Source organism: Aphis gossypii, chromosome 2 (assembly GCF_020184175.1).
Source record: "Aphis gossypii isolate Hap1 chromosome 2, ASM2018417v2, whole genome shotgun sequence".
Lineage (NCBI taxonomy): Eukaryota > Metazoa > Arthropoda > Insecta > Hemiptera > Aphididae > Aphis > Aphis gossypii.
The window spans coordinates 22,992,038-23,000,236 of NC_065531.1; positions in this window are offsets into that span (position 1 = coordinate 22,992,038).

The window sequence follows — 8,199 nt, forward strand, 5'->3', positions numbered from 1 at the left end:
TATCTCATATCCACTAAAAATATTAGTAGGGAACCGTACAGTTTATGATTTAATGGATTTAACACTTGAATAGTCATTGTTGTACCGTATTGTATTGTTCATTTCGGTGTTCGGGGCTATTTTTGGAGGAAAGATAAAATCTTGTGCGTTTATTTTTCTTCCACAACAGTGACTGTCAATCGTAATCAATTATGAAATGTTTTTGTACTGTACATCTATTCTACTGGGATTAGGTGTACATTTCGTGGGCATGTCAACCCTAAATACGGGTTCTATATAATGCACAGTGAATTGTGACATCGAAGACCCGCACGGTATGTCTGGAACATCTGTCCAATAATTTCGAATTCCTACTGAAAATTATTATTCAAATAGATATAATATTAGACACATCCGCTAGGAGATTAATTACCATCATCTTTAGTTTTTAAAGTTTAGTAGTATTACTTAATGAGAATAGAACTACTTTTTAACATACGAGGTAGGTGGGATATACACGAAAAATAATTTATCGCCAAAAAAAAAGACATGTTGTTAAAAAATAGTATAAAATCATATTTTCTTATTCAGTTTTATTGCAATTATTAAGGATACTTAACATTGATATATTAATGAATTTATCAAAAATTGTATTATTATATAATTGTATATTATGGCTTGTCGAATAAATGAAAAAAATGAATAGACAGTATTATAATGTTGTCAAAAAACGTGTTTTATTTTTATAGATCTATGTAATATATATTATATAATTAGGACTAGGATTTATACACTATAAAAAAATTGTAAACTATGTAAATATATAATAAGAATATGTATTCAAAATGATTGCTTTCAATAATGCTTGCGTCAACATTGTAATACTTATAATATCTGAAATTAATAAGTATTAAAATATATATTTACTCACCTAATATATATGCTCACCTCTAATATTCACCTTGTAACTAATAGTTGTAATAAAATAATGACGAAAATTTTAACATTGAATTTTGGTGAAATGATACTTGGTGTTACAACAAAGCGATAATTTTGTTTTCCCAAAAACGTGTATAATATAAAATATAAATAAATACCGCTAATCCGCTATATACTCGTATATGTATATTATACATAATACCATTATTATTAAATATTAATAGTATAAAATCACGTAGATGTAGTATGCGAGACGTTAGTGTATTTTCAATATTCTCGCAAGCTCTGCTGATATGTGTACAGAAAAGCAAGTTACAAGATTGACGTGCAGGTTTCCAAAAAAAACCTCACGTATTATTATGCGACGCCCGCGTTTTTCGCAACCCCTAGATCGGTCTGTTCGTAAATAAGAGCAGCTTTCGTTGGGGAAATAACGAACGTGTACGTACGCCATACTGCCATAGGATTTTCGTAGGATTTGCCAAAAAAAAAGCAAGCAAAATAATAATAATAAATGTAACTGCGCTGTAGAGTTTTTATTTTTTCTCTCGGTTTATTCGTAACATGCGGCGTAAAACCTCGAATTTTCGTTCGCATTTCCGGGTAGTCGTCGGCCTTTGTTGTTATTATTTTTTTCCGCTCTCTACGCGCGCACCCTCTTTTTTCGACCGAAAGTTTCGCGTCCCCCTGACAACAGGTTTTCGGCGTCGGCAACCACCCCAAAATGCGTAGCGAGGGCGGTGGCAAAGTGTATAGGGACGCTCGCACGCACACCCCTCGGCGGCGACTGAATGAAGGGTCGGAACGAATTCGGATCGATTATTTCGGCGGCATCGGTGGCGGTGTTGCGGGCGAGCCGAGCGTCAGCAGACATTGCAGCGTGCGTGCGTGTTTGTGACCTTCAAACGAATTGACCTCTAAAATTCATTTCGTCCTCGCTGCCGACAGGATATTACCACCGCCGCCGTCGCGCATTTAGATACCGTCTCTTGTTGGAAAGATAATAATGTTATAATAAACAGTATACATATTACATTTTATCGATCGTTGGTTAGGTTACTAAGTTTTTCGATGACTTTTTCACAAGTACTGAACAAAAATGGAAAACATGGAAGATATTTTACCCATGATATTGTATCCAACATTATTTACCGTTATGTATATAGCAACAGTGGGCATAATTATCCTCGGAATATAGATATATGTGTTGTGTACGTAAATATAAGGGATGTAAAAATTGAAAAATGTTTATACAAGAGACTTTCGTACAAACACTAGAATGAGCTAAAGTGTCCGATAAATGTTAAACTTGTATAGAAGCTACGATGTATACGATTTAGTATGTAACCTAACTTATGGGGGTATGACGATTTGAAAATTTTAGTTTGTAATACATTTATCAATATTTGTAATACATTTTTAAAAACGGTCCAAGTATAATAAGTAGTCAATAAAAAAAAGAGAATAGTTCTTAATTCAGTAAAAGAAATGTATATCATCATAAATATTCCTTAGGTAGTACAAGCATTTGAAAATATGGTCTTTAACTTTAAGTGTAGTATACTTACTATTGTTATTATTTAAAAATATCAAGTCAGAATTTGAATAAATTATATAATAATTATATAGAAAAAAACGGGGGTGAATAGTATACTCGGTGAATCACTCTGTATATAACAATATTGTTCGAAATCGTCGTAAAAATAAAATCGAAACGAAGACGATGGCCGTCACCGCGCGCTGTTGACGCGCGCGCATCCAGTGTTATATATTTATATAATGTGCTGTACGGCCAGAGCGACGCGCGGGCGTATGTGAGTGTATATAGTATATATATTTACACGCGAATCTGCTTTGCGGGTGATAAAACTCGCCCACGCGGTTTTGTCCGGCGTAAAACGACCCGGTTCAAACGTACATTATCACGGACGGCGTGCGTTATATAATAATATATTTTTTTAAATACTCACTGCACGCTTTGTACGTTTCCAATACATATAGTGTTTTGAAAAGCACATCACTAGGTTAGGATCTAACAGGTTTTTAAGAGAGAAAAAAAAGGCAATAATATATATTGATTATTTTGAATAATTATTTTAGACTAAACATTTTTTCAGTTAAACTGAAACACGTTAAAATTAAATTCAATAAAATACTAAAATATTATCTCACGCGTGATTTTGTTGAGACAGTCGAGTTAAGCGCGACCAAAAATCTTTCCTATTTACATTCATGCCTTATCCCGGTAGGTCTATAATTCGAAGTAAACACAGGGCTTATAAAGGGTGTGACGTACGGGTTGGCCAACGCCCACTGATTTACGTTTATCTTTCGCTGCAGACACGAAATGTCCCAACCTTTTTCTCTTTTTACCTTTGTATTTTTCTCTGTCAGTTGTCCTTCTCGTATAAGTCGTTACTATCACAGAATAAATTTATTCTATGGTTATAATATGTCAGTTTCTGATAATATTAATGATATTACATATTATAACGTAGTAGGGTCTAAGGTTTTTGGCGTTAGAGTGGTTGTCGGTTGATTTCATATACGATACTTAGTCGAGCGCGTCTCCGAGCCGAACAAAAGCGTATAGAATTTAATAATGTATTTCTTTCGGTTTTTAATTTTCCGTCTGTCCTTTGCCTCCATATCACTCTCGTAACGTTATTAAACGACGTGTGACCGAATAGGAATATTATATTATGTAATATTATACTTATACCTACATATTATTATTATAAAAATGTTGCAGTCGGATAAAGAAAATGCGATGTTTTAATCGAACAACAGGTGTATATCATCGTAATATACCTGCGTTTTATATTATAGCCCCCAATAAATAATAAACCGCAGCACTATAATTTTGTGAAAATATTTTTCGTTCTCAAATTATATCTATTTTTAGGAGAATACAATAAAATCGGACCGCCTCATAAGTTTCGATTACTGCAGGGCAAGGTCTATACCTACACCTCGAAAACGAGTATTATTATACGTACCTATAATACACGTCTTCAACGTGCGCGGTGTATATACTATAATATAGGTAGTAGAAGTAAAAGATACGAATAAGAAAAAAAAAGAGAAAAAAAAGAGAGGAATTCGTTTCATTCACGAAAATCGAGCATATAATGCACCACACGATTTGTTTTCTTTGTCCTTCCATGTGCGTTCAACGGAAGATTATTGAATTACCTTCGCCGTATTTAATACAAATCCCGTGTAACATCAGATTAGAAACACCTGTTCCCTATCAATGCATAATATCGTTTTCACAAAATATAGGAAGTCGATTCGATCGTTTTATTTCGTATATTATAATATAATATAGGCGGCACACTATACGTATGGATACTGTGTGCGCGTCTCACAAGACGTTAAAACGCACACTGCGCGGGCTTCTGCGTGCGCGCGTATTATAGGAGGAGGACATGACCATAAAAATTCTACACACAGGTATCTCATTTACACGAGGTTTCCATCGCCGGGAAATATTGTGTTCCCACAAAAGTCTAGAGGCCAACAAGAACATAATATTTTGTATACTGGGCAATGCGACGACGCGGCCACCAAGGCTATATACATTACGCAGGCATTACCTATAATACTCACTTTCTCGCCGATTTTATTATTATTTTTTATTTATTTTTTTGTGTACACCTATAAAATATAATATATTGTATTGTGTGTACGTACCAACCGTCTATTATAGTACGGTGCGCGCGCGGCACTGATGATTATCGTCCGTTTTCTCAAGAAAAAGATGATGGCAATAATAATAACAATAATAATAATAATAATAATAATATATATTATTCATTTCATTCGGGTTTATTAAAGATTACACTTACTTATATATACTTGTGTTTTTAACTCCAATTTGACTGAGGCCGCATGTTAAAACTTAGTTTCGTTGCGGGTTGTCGACACGTCGTTGATTTTCTTAGTATAATAATAATATTATCCCACCGAGATCTTATCCAGCCTAAATGCGTAATAAAAATAAGAGAAAAAAACATAACCAAGACGTATATATCCTGCAGTGTGCGCGCGTTTGTGTCTATACTATACAATACACAAATATATGTATGTATATAATGTATGTATTACGTACCTATATATATTATATATAATAATAATATATTATATTCGGTCTGACGGAAACGGGCCCGCCTTGTAAGTCACGCGTTTCCGTTGGCCACTCGAGTGGTCTGCAGCGGCTATACAGAGAATACCAAAAAATCCTACGAGGAACACGTCGTATTTATCGAACCGTTCATTTTTTCCCTGCGCGCTCAACAGCCATTGTAAACGTTTCGTCTTTATGACTGAAAACATATATAAATAATTGTTATTGTAACAGCTATATAATATATATATATGCGTATACAGTCAACTGAACTCTGGTCTATTATAATGTCAAAGAAAAATTGACGCTATAGAAGATTTGAACAAAAATGTATGACACTGGTTAAAAAAAATAAAAAAAATATAAATATGACGAATATAATATAATAGATTGTAATATAAGTTTCGTCATCGTCCCACCACAAAATAATAAATATTATGTTATAGTGCGAGCTGACGTGTGTGCGTACTCATCACACACGCGCACACGCTGTACATGTGCAGTATACAAAATATCTTTTCATGTCATCAATATACACAGTAATACAGTATACCTACACTTGATAATTATTATGTGTATACGCATTTAAAAAATAGTTTTAAGATGATAAGTTTTACCATATCCATTCATTCTCATTTTATTTTGGTTTATTCAGCTTTACTCATTCGTTTTTTTTGTCCTTACTTTTTTTTTTAATAATTTTTTATGTCATCGGTTTGGTTTTATTTATATGATTTTTATAAACAATAGTGCAATAGTGACACTTGAGCCTTATGGAAAGTAAACATTTTAATTTGAAAATGTATTTGACTATGATGATAATATTAGAAAATCATGTATGCATATTATTATAATTAAACATTATAATATAATTATTTAAGTATTCAATTCAGAGATCAACTCTTAAATTATTTTAAAAATCATGAAAATCAATACTTTTATATGCTGAAAAAATAATAACGAGGAGAAAAAAATGTAAAATATCAGCTCTAGTTATAAAGTTTATGTACGGTCGAGTTTTCTAGTACCTAGTGCGAAACATTTATGGATAGGTACACAATTTTATATCAATAAATTACGTTTAGTTTCGATCGTTATATCGTAAAGAAAATAATATTTTATTTACTTATTTATATCATAAGTTCGTAACGAACATAATATATTTCACGAAGGTATAATATTTAATTTTGAATTTGAAATGTTACGTCCAATGCAAGTATTCTGAAAATACATATTAATATTTAATGGTGTTCCTGAACTAAGCATAATTATTATATTTTATCAGAAGAAGTCTGGATATTTTATAAACTATATATTATTTATTGCTCTTGACTGTGTATTATAATGCATGCGTTTTAGTAAAATAAGCATTGGTACTTAATATGGACAGTATGGTTATTTAAAAGAGAACTGTCAACAATAAAGTCTAATAGTCTATAGACAAATTCATATATTTTATATAATATTATAATAATTATAGAGAATACAGATATAATTTCACATAATTAATACCCAGAGTTAAATGGTTATGCAAGTACATATTTTAATTAATGAAATGTAATAGTATGATGCACTTTGATGAGCAAATTGCATTGTGTAAATATTTTATTATTCGTGTATTTTATTACTTCGTACAATTTTATTAATACTTATCGTTTTAAATACATACTTATAGACAAGTAGTAGATTTGGATTAGTTGAGTTAACACTTGGACACTTGGACATAAAAAAGTAGAATTGCACGTGTATTGTAATAACTATATAATTAAACTATTTAAACTTAACAGGGCATAACAAGAATTTTTTTTTTAAATTAACTATTAAATTAATACTTTGAACAAGTTATTCAGAACTACTCTATCTTGTTTGTTTCTCAAGTCTCGTGTGTAACCATATTACCTAAATTTAATGAACTTCACAGTCAATGACAATTAAATTGTATAATCAAATATTTGAATTGTTTGTGATTAAGATTGACATGATCAATTTTGTAATCAATCTAATTAAAACTTTCATACACGTTTTTGAAAATAAGATTTACACATACATAATATGTGTGATTCTCTTTGATTTAAATATAATATATTATAACAGCTGTAATTTGTGATATATTAATGTAAAAAAAAACTTCTTAAAAATGATGGTATTTAATAATACTATAATACTTGTGTTAATAGTTTGGTTATATTTTGATACTTTTGTCCATTAATAAAATAATGGACTCGAAATAGAGAATAACGCGAAAAAAATATAGTTTAATACTTAATACTATTTTATCGTTCTGTTTCTTAACTACCCACTCGTGTCAGACACCAAATCGAAATTTCGATCAGGAGACGATGGTATCAGTTGTATATAACGTATAGTATTATATATACTTACACAGTAGCATAACATTGAGTGTATAACAATGTATTATTGTTCGTTCTAAACAGTTAAACATTGTGGTGGCCGTTGATCTTCGACGGATTACTGAATTTGGGTTACCAGTTTACCACAGCAGCTATAGGTACGCTTGTGTTATAACAGTGTATTATAACACGCACCGTTGTTCAATAAAAATCTTCAAACCGTGCAATCGTGGTTGTAGACGAAACTCTCGGCATCTCGTACCGAACCTACGATACCGATCCTTTGTTCTCGATGGGACTGATTCCATCGACCTTGACACCAAAACACATTTTATACATTAATATTTATTATCATACTTAGAAATTATATAATAAATTATAATTTATACGAATGTCGTCGTCGTCAGATTATATAATAATTAAATTAAGTCGTTCGAGCATATTACATTTATTATTATTCTCATGTGTACTATATAGGTACTATATACAGTATCATATTATAATTTATATTGTTTAAGATTGTGGCGTATCAAAGAGGGGCAAAGAGTCTGATCTAGACCACATCATTGACATTTTAACTTTGAAAATGTTTTCATACCATTTATATTAAGTTTTTTTTTTAAAAAAAGAAAAACTAAATACATACTAAAACGAAATAATGAAATATGAGAAATTTACAATTTTAAAATATTTATAAGTTGCTTTAAAGTGAAAATATAAATATCTATGTGGGGTCTAGATAGTAAATAATATTTTTACCTTTATAATATTGATGATTGGCCAAATAATATAAAAAATAAT